The 9,907-nt window shown below is 44.1% G+C and overlaps 1 protein-coding gene across 1 annotated transcript in view; it reads right to left on the reverse strand.

The window, feature by feature from the left end:
• DENND5B (DENN domain containing 5B) overlaps nucleotides 1–9,907 on the reverse strand; it is a 181,890-nt gene that overhangs the window by 165,661 nt on the left and 6,322 nt on the right. The gene's annotated exons all lie outside the window — the stretch shown is intronic.

Here is a 9,907-nt window from a genome sequence, read left to right on the forward strand (position 1 = left end):
TTATGTAACTGGAAAAAACACATTTTTAGCCACCACATTTACCTGGTTTTCTAATAACAGAGCAGGGTCTAACCGAGTTTGTCAAAGAAATGCAGCATTAACACATCCATGAATCTGTGGCTTGGGCAGGTGCCATGCTGAAGTTCTAACACTGTACATGCAATTGCTACAATCCCAGGGTGGACATTACGCCAGCCACTGTGTGGGTCAGTTTTTCTTACATAGTTGGTGCATCACATCTCAATCAGGCCACAAAAAACACAACTGAGAAACTGGAGGTTAGGGTCACCAACCCCTAGGACCTCAAACACTTAGAATCATGGCACAGAGTCTGGCAGGGTTCCCAGGTCCCTATACCCTCCCAGCAGGATGAGGGGGACCTAGTACTTACTGGGAGTGTGTTATTAGCATGTGTGCAAAAGGCAGGCATGCTTTCAGTGCCAATGTGATGACATGTCTTCACAAAGCACGAGAGCACTCCCATAGCTGGCACAACGACATCACTTCCGGAAATGACATCGTTGTGTCTGCTGGGAGCACTCATGCTGCACGTGTTCCTGGGCTGCCTGTTGGTGGCAGGCAATTTCCGGGTGGCCCAAAACCTCCCACCGTTCTCCAGTGACCAGTGGGCAAGCAGGTAAATCAACAGGCACCTGGGATCCCTAGAATCTGGTAATGTCATAGGTTGAGACCTGGTGATGTTGCACTGAGCAGCAGTACCATCTCCAGGAACTGTAGTAGATGGTACCAGTGAATGTGTCCAGTGATCATCATGTCGCTTTGAAGAGGTGGGCTATATATGCACCCCCTCCACACACATTGAAAAATAACACGGAAGTTGACTATGAACTCAATAAAATGGGTTAGATAGTGCCAGAATATTGTCTTCAGTCTTCAATTTACATGTGCAATAGTTGCTACATATGGACAGCCATAAAATCTAAAAAGAAGCTATCAGGCATATAGGGGTCACCAGAGCAGTGCCCATAGATGCCATGGGGTCTGCCAAGGACTTTCCGGGCACCCATCAAATGTTTTTAGAAAGTGGGTGGGGCCAGATGGGGCTCTTGCCCGGTAGAGCTTCTGATTGGCAGTTAGAGATCTGATTGGCTGTGTAGACTTTTAAAAAAACATTGTTTTGGCAGCAGATTCCACCACAGCACAAAGATCATCATTGTCTGTATGCAAAAAAAATATTTTTAAACAATATATTAATTTTAAAAGGCATCCTATTAAACAGAGTTTCTTCCTAAAACGTTGAAGAGTTACTGTTAAAAGTTATGCATAATCTTACTCTTTCCTTGACATTTTGCAGTTGGCTTTGCCTCCTGCAGCAGCCATTGTGGCTGCACTCCCCATTCTGCGTCAGAATCCCAAAGGACCCCACAAGCTGAAAATGGATGGGGACCCTTGGCTGGCTGCTTGCCTGGAGATTTTAGCCCACTATTCAAGTCCGGAGAGTGGGCCACAAAACCTGAGTCTTAAGGCCAAAGTCTGAGACTTGATGACTCTAGCTGATGTTTGGAGGGGCTCTGATGGGGTTTGTGTTGCAGAATTCCCCCTGCAGAGCCAAAGGACAGGGGAAACCCTCCAAGGTTCAGATCTGGTGGTGTAGAGAGACTCTCAAGGCAAGGCAATTGGCAAAGCAGAACAGAGTTTATTAGGATGGCCACCCGATGCAGATCAGCTTGGCTAGAGTGCATGCCTGAGGCCATTTCAGCTTCAGTTTAATGTCACAGTGTCATAAGTTTGAAGTCACTAAAAGATATCAGGTCTAACAAGACAACAGCTGCAGGTTACATAATGCATATCAACTTTGGTCAAGCAGAAGAAGAGAACATATGTAGCATCTTAGATAAGAGATATGGCAAGGCTGGGTCCGTTCAAGAGCGAACCATCAAAAGTAAGAAGCTTTGGTGATAGACTCATTCCTCACACCTGGACTGTTAATAGTAACCGAGAAAGTTTTTTTGGGGGGGGGGGGGGAGTATGCATCTTGCTTTTGTTTTCTGCATCTGTGGAAAGGTCATGTTTCTTAAGTTAACCTGAAAGATGCTATAACATCTCCATGAAACTGGAAATTTTGACAAATGTGTGATGATCATCAGAGTATCCCTTTCTTGAAACTCTTGGAGGCAAAGATGTATCCTTAGCTTTGATATGATTCCAAAATATAGGGGCATGGTACATACTCTGCCTTGGAGACATTCAGAACAGAGTTCTGGGAGAGATGTTAGGTATATCGAAAGATGTGCCATCTGTGAAGCTGAAACTGATGGTGGATTTTCTCCCAATATATTTCAGGATAGCAACCAGGTTATATAATTACTGCTTAAACACCATACAAATAACACAAGATAGATTTTCACAACTTTATATGCTTGAGCAAGTGGCTAGTTCTGGATCAATTCTAATCTGAAGAAATTAATCCCTTTGGCTTTTCTTCTGTCTGTTTAGAGATAGCCCTGTAGAGTCTGAAAGATCAGGCTTCAGTAGTTACTAGGACTGGGAAATTTACCCAGAAACTGGTTCCAGGTGCATAGGATTTATTTCAAAAAAGGTACGCTTAAGATAGTAGGTGTAGCAACTTTTGATGCTCTCCCCCTTTCATTGTCCTACTACTGAATTCTTTCTATGCGCTGAGACCTGACTGGCAGACATTATTCAGAAGGCAGATGTGCCAGTGGAATGATTCCTAGAGGGGACATAATTGATATATTTCCCATATCTACTGCTTCATTGCTATCCACAGATTACTGTCATTGTCCCATTCAGATACAGGCAGCCATGCAGACACTATGTCATCTTACAACAATGTCCCTGACATGTTACAGTGACTGCAAGTAATTTACAACCCAGTTTTGAAGAGCCTGCAGAGTCTCTCCACCTCTTGTAACTCAGGTTATTAGCACTGTCACTTCCCAAGAGAGGTAATGATGCTTGCTTGCCTTTTTAAATGGCTTTAAGGCCCACAGAGGGAGAGGGGGGGTGGAGTGCTATGGGAAAAGCAAAGCATCCTCAGCCAAGTGAATCCTGCTATTGTCATGCAACTCTGTAAGTGAAAGGGGTTAAATTGTAATTCTGACCAGCCCACATTCTCCTCAGACTCTGCACTGCTGCATAACGCACAGTCCATTTCTTTGGAGCACTCAAGAAATTCATTTAGGGCCCAGTTAACGTGGTAGAGAATGTTTATGTGCAACTAGGGTTGCCAGCCTCCAGGTAGTGGTTGGAGATCTGGAATTACAACTGGTCACCAGGCCACAGAGATCAGTTCACCTGGAGAAAATGGCTACTTTGGGGGGTGGACTCTATGGAATTATGCCATGCCAAGGTCCTTTCCCTCCCCAAACCCCACTTTCTCCAGGTTTCTCCTGGTTTCACCCCCCAGATCTCCAGGAATTTCCCAAGTTGGAGTTGGCAACCCTATGTGCAACTCTTATTAGCAGTTTTGTAGCTTCTGGGGGAAAATTATTTGGTAGAGTGTATCTTTTAGGCTGAAGCAACAAAATGAAATATGATGAGTATTCAAGGAATAGCACTCTTTTTTCTTGTCTCTTTCTTTCGTGGTTTATAAATGCCAGGTTATCTTTGAGCCAAAAATGTATCTCTTCCAGAGTGAGAGGTGGAGGGATATGAGTTAAGGTAGCATTTCTCAATGTTTTGATCTTCTAAAACCACTTTCCACTGCGCCTTTCCCTATGGAAGGAGCCACTCAGTTGGGACCATAGTTAGGGTAAACTGACTGAATACATCACCCCACCTGCACTGTTTCACCCACTTAGGATTTTTTTTAAAAGAAAAGGCACTTTTAATTTGAGGTATGATACTTTCCATTTTGCGAATTATAAAACCCTCCCCTTTTTTTAAGAACAGGGGACAGGTAAAATAAATTAGTGGTGGCTGGTTCCCTCAAAAGATGGGAGGGGCACCTGAAACAGAGCCCCTGAAGATGATGGTGGTGGCCAGGTAGATGCATATGGAAGGGTGGTCCTTTAGGTAGGCTGGTCCCAAGCCCGAGAAGGCTTTAATGGCTAGCAAATCCAGAACCTGCATTTGTCCCAGAAGCAAATTGGAAGCCAGTGTAGATGGAACAAAACTGGAGTGCTATGGCCCCTATGATCTCTCTGGTCAAAACCCTTGCTGCCGCATTTTGTGCTAATTGTAGCTTCAATACACTCTTCAGGGGCAGCACCACACATGGAACATTGCAGTAATCTAATCTAGATGTCACCAGGGCATACACTACAGTGGTAAGATCTTTTTTCACTCAGGAAAGCTGATGAAAGGTGCTCTTAGAATCATAGCGTTGGAAGGGGCCATACAGACCATTTAGTCCAACCCCCTGCCCAGTGCAGTGTCTTGACCGCTACTGCCACCTGCTTATCCAACCGGAGGCCCAGATCAAATCCCTCAGGGAACTCCTACACACTAGCCACAGAACTCTCATGCATGGCAGAAGATTTAGGATACATGTACTAAGAAGTTCTGGATTTATAAAATTATGAATGGATTGGAGAAAATGAATAAAGAGAACTTTTTCTCCTTCTCCCATAATTAGGGTTGTCAGGTATCCTGGATAGTCCGTTTTTTTCTGGGACTATTCTAGGGAAACGCAGTTAAAATACTGAATATATAAATTCCTGGTATTTTTGTGAGTGGGGGAGGGGCGGTTGGCCACTGGTGTCCACAAGCTAGCAGTGGCGCCAGCAGGCCTTTCTGCACAGCCTTCTCCTACATGCCAGTAAGTGGCAGGCCTACTTGCCTGCCCAAGCCCCAGAGGAGTAGCCAGCTAGCTCAGCCTCCTCCTGTGCACTGGGAAGTGGCAGGCTCACTTGACCAGCTGGCAAGTAAATTGTAGAACTCACCAACTATGGACATTGTGCTAGCATAGGAGGGAAATGGAATTAGACAGATTCATAGAGTATGGGTCCATCAATGGCTACTAGAGCTAAGATGCCTAAGATCACATCTAGAGACAGTATATCAGTGCTGGGAGGCACTGGGCATCAGGGTAAGGCCTTGGCCTCTGTGTCCCGTATGTTTGGTCTGTCAGGGCAACTAGCTGATCACCGTGTGAAGTGGGATGCTGTACTAGAAGGACCACTGGCTTGATCTGGCAGGGCTCTTTTTATGTTTTCACACATGCTCAGTTAAGTGTGGACACAAGCGATGCTCCCATTGGGCCTCACTATCATCCTGTATAAACAGAAACCAGGCTTCAGAACAGAACCCTGTGCTCTCTTACACCTGCTGATTTCAGTGGTCAAAATCCAATGAACCGTGAAATGAGACTCGATTTCATAAGCAAGCTGCTTTTGAAACTGAGAGGGGTTCTGCATGGCCTCCCCCTGAATTCTGTTCCTCAGTAAAGTTCTCGTCAGCAACTAGCTTTTTTTGGAAGAAACATCTGACGTGAGCTGGAAGAATGGATAGCAAGTCTCACTGACACATCAGCCAGGTGCTCTTCACAATTTTTCTGTCACGTTTTTATCCTGCCTTTCCTCCTGGCATACAACATTGTCCCCTCCCCCATTTTGTCCCCCACGGTAACTCTGTGAGGTAGGTTGGCCAGAGAGAAGGAAAGTGAACCAAGGTCAGCCAATAAGCTTCATGGCTAAGTGGGAATCTGAACCAGAGTTTCCCATATTCTAGCACATCACTACACCCTCACTGGCTCTTGATTCCCATCCTCAAAAAGGCAACGGGTGGGGTTAATATTCCTCAGAAGACTTGATTTTGCCTTGAGGTCACCAGTTGCTGGTCTTTATGTCAAAAGGTGACAGAACCTTCAGACTCACTTAGGAATTGCGGGGAGGGGTTGCCAGGTTGTACCGCAGGGCGGCTGCAATTATTGTTTAAAGTTACAAGGATGCAGGAGACGGTGCAGCCAAGGGCTTCCCTTGCCTTGAGTCTCTGTGGATTATTGTTGTTGTTGTTGTTATTTATAATCCTCCTTTCTCGCTGAGATCCAAGGCAGATTACACAGTGCAAGTGAAATAAAATATAATCAACAGCTGGGACAGTCACTGAGCAAAGTACAATAATGAACAGCAAGACATTCAGTGAAACAGATAAAATAGAGCATGGAAACAGAAAATTTTAAACAAGCATAAAGCTGAGCACAAAGTCAAAAATCTTTCTGAAACAAAGCATAAATAAATTTACATGGCATGTTTAGCAATGTGGAAACTCCCTGGTAAGCACATATCTACATCAGCAGACTGTACCCAATAGCATAGCGTATAGTCCCTGCTTCTACCAAGGCATCTCTCTGAGCTACTTGTTATGACAGAGCCCTTTAATCTGGGTAGAAAGCCTTCCTGAATAATTCAGTTTTGCATTGTTTGCAGAAAGCGAGGAGACTGGGAGCATTCCTGATCTCCTCAGGCAGGCCATTCTGGGTTTTGTCATAGAAAGTTGTGGAAAAGCAATTTTAGAGTCTAGATTACTGCTAAGGCTGCAACTTTTCAGTGGTCTTGTAAAGCCATGTTTTTAACAGCAGCAGCACCTACAGATATCAGCAAGAGATCCCACTTAACTTGATGCCGTGAAAAGCTCCACCTATTGCTTTCTACACAGAAGCAGGCCAAACCATTTCTGGGCAGCTAGCATCTTTAGCCATTTACTAACCACTCTCTTCTCCTCCAGTTTGGTGTAGTGGTAAGCAACTCTAATCTGGAGAACGGGGTTTGATTCCTCACTCCTCTGCTTGAAGCCAGCTGGGTGACCTTGGGTCTGTCACAGCTTTCTCAGAGCTCTCTCAGCCCCACCCACCTCACAGGGTGATTGTTGTGAGGATAATAATAACACACTTTGTAAACCGCTCTAAGTGGGCACTAAGTTGTCCTGAAGGGCAGCATATAAATCGAATGTTGTTGTTGTTATTAAATACTGCCTCTGGCTGGTTTTTCTCCACAGTTGGTCAATAAATCCAACAGAACTGTTCCCATCTGTGTGGCCCATCTCTCAATAGCCTTGTTGTAGTTCTTGGCCACAAGGCTGGCTGCCTGGCCCAAGATTTTTTGGTGCCCTAGGTAAATGACTCCCCTTCCACCTACACTGGCCTTGGAAAAGGGCCCCATCCCATCCATGACCCTGCTCCTCAAATGAAGGGAGGAGTGATGGAGGAAGACCAGACCCTTCCCAACAGGAACAAGCTCACTGTGGGCCTCCAAAGGCTGCTGCTTACTAAAGAGACTACGGTTGCCAGGTCCAGGTTGGGAAATTCCTGGAGATTTTGAGGGTGGAGCCTGGAGAGGGTGGGGTTTAGGGAGGGGAGGGGCCTCGGTGGAATATAATGCCATAGAGGTCACCCTTCACAGCAGCCATTTTCTCCAGGGGAACTGGTCTTTGTTGCCTGACGAGCAGTTGTACTTCCAGGAGATCTCCAGCTACCACCTGGAGGCTGGCAACCCTACCCTGATTCTATGGATGGGTGGGGCAGAAACAAGACTTGTGTTGGTGCTCTAGACAATTGTCTAGGTGCACCTTATAGATTGGCCAGCACTGCTTGATAGGCCTAAAACTTTCAATTCATGTTTTCTTGGGGAAACCCCTGAGCGAATCCTGTTTGAGGCTTCACAGGATGAATTGTAGTAAAATCTATGATCACTAGGTGTCATTATAACCTCAGAAGTGAAGGGGAATTGCTTAAATCAGGTATTTTTGGTGTCTCTTTGCTGTTGTGGCATTTCAACTGTTTGCTCTGAGAGGGCTGAAAAGATAGCTGTCCCTTCATGCAGCCCAGAAGAACTGCAGGTTTATTTATTTATATCCCCTCTTTCCTAATGGCTCAAGGTGGATTATAAATAACAATTAAAAGCAGCCCAATTAAAATTCAACAAAATAAAACCCAAATGCCTCCTTCTCTTGCAAAAGATACAGGTTGTCTGTTGAATTTTATACTTCACTGTAGAAGGTTCCAGAACACATCACTCTAGTTGCCTTGGCAATGAAAAGGTTACTGTATACGTTAGACCATCCTTTGGGATTGGGATTCACCACATAGCTGAAGAATGCATCTTGTTATACTCTCATGTAGCTCATGGACATCTATGAGAGCTGAAAGGTAAAGAGACACCTCCTATCTCCACTAAGGCTATATTAGTTTCTATTTAACAGTAGGCTTCATTGCAGAAATCGATGGATCCATGCATTGCTGACACAGAGGAACAGTGAGGGAAGATCTCACTTAATTTCTCTATATCAGAAAGGGAGCAGGTCCAATAAAAATAATTTACAGCTTTAATTGTCAACCCTGAACATATTTCAGTAAAAATTATTCCACTTTGTGGTGATTGAAATGACTGGAGTTGGGTTTGACCTTGCAGTAAGCAACCTAGACACAACAGACTTTCTTTTATAACTATGCAGCTTGAAATGAAAGCATTTGAGAAGCATGTCATGTACAAGTCAGTTTGGTGTAGTGGTTAAGAGCATGGGACTCTAATCTGGACAGCCGGGTTTGATTCCCCACTCCTCCACTTGAAGCCAGCTGGGTGACCTTGGGTCAGTCACAGCTTCTTGGAGCTCTCTCAGCTCCACCCACCTCATAGGGTGTTTTTTTTAAATTTTATTTTATTACAGCAAATGACAAAGGTTCACATAAAGAAACAAAAACACAAAAATAAACAAATAAACAAGAACATAGAGGGAGACATACCATTTAAACATTTTACAGAATTTTTTTCTTATTATTTAATCACTCTTCCGTAATACCCATATCTTAACTAAACATATAACTTCGACTTTACTGCGAAGATCTGCATTTTTCCCCACTTACTTCAGCCTATCATTTGTAGCCAACCTTATAACTCTAATTTTCAAATCCACGGATCGTTAGTTCTGACTTCTCTTTTATATACAGAAAGTCCATGAAATGCCATGAACTCACAGGGTGTTTTGTTGTAGGGATAATAATAACATACTTTGTAAACTGCTCTGAGTGGGTGTTAAGTCATCCTGAAGGGCGGTATATAAATTGAATGTTGTTGTTGTTGTTGTTGTTGTTGTTGTTGTTGTTATAAGCATTGGTTTATCTTACTGATCTGAAAGAGAGAGGCAGGGCTGCCAACTCTTTGAAGATATACATCTGGCAAGAGGTGGGAGTTGGCCAGCTGTCCACCCCTCCCAGGAAGGGCACAAATCCACCACTTTCTTGATGCAAAGCTGAAGAGGAAAGGCCAAGGAGAAATGAAATGAAGGCTTTAAAAAGCCCCTCCACACCCTCACTCATGCTATTCATGATCAGATCTATACAGGTGACTTCGGCTAAGATCTGAAGTCATCCAAGAACTGATTATGAGGAAAATAGTAAATAACGTTATAAATAAATGTAAGAAGCCAACTTTCCCCCTTTTCCACAATTTTAAGAAGAAAAAAACACCCTCATCTGGCAATCTGCTGAAAAAAGGGAATACCCAGTCATGCTGTGGGCAAACTGGTCAGTTGGCAACCATGGTGACAGGCATCATTTGACTTTAGTGTTGTAAAGAGGGGGATTTTGATCGGTGCCCCTTGTTAAGCAAGGGGAGAAAAGCTACATGTGCAAGAATCCCTATTTGTATACAACTCAGAGGAGCAGATGAAAGTGAACAGGTGCAGTTGTTTCAGCTAAACCAGAAATGCTTCTGGGTCCAAATCCCCTTCCCAAAAAATGTGATCCTAGCACAGTGAATGAGGAAGAAGGTCAGAAATCCCAGTTTTTCCTGACCAGGTGCCATAAAGTAAGATCAAAGCAAAAACAAAACACTCCTCCATAAATCCACTCTGATTAAGGAAGGACAAGTAGATCATATAGGAGAAATAGACACATAAATCTATTCAAGGAAAATGTAGGGTGAAAAAAGCCCCCACAGTGGAAGCACAGAATTTAGGGTTGCCAACTCCAGGTAGAAAAATTCCT

Source organism: Eublepharis macularius, chromosome 9 (assembly GCF_028583425.1).
Source record: "Eublepharis macularius isolate TG4126 chromosome 9, MPM_Emac_v1.0, whole genome shotgun sequence".
Lineage (NCBI taxonomy): Eukaryota > Metazoa > Chordata > Lepidosauria > Squamata > Eublepharidae > Eublepharis > Eublepharis macularius.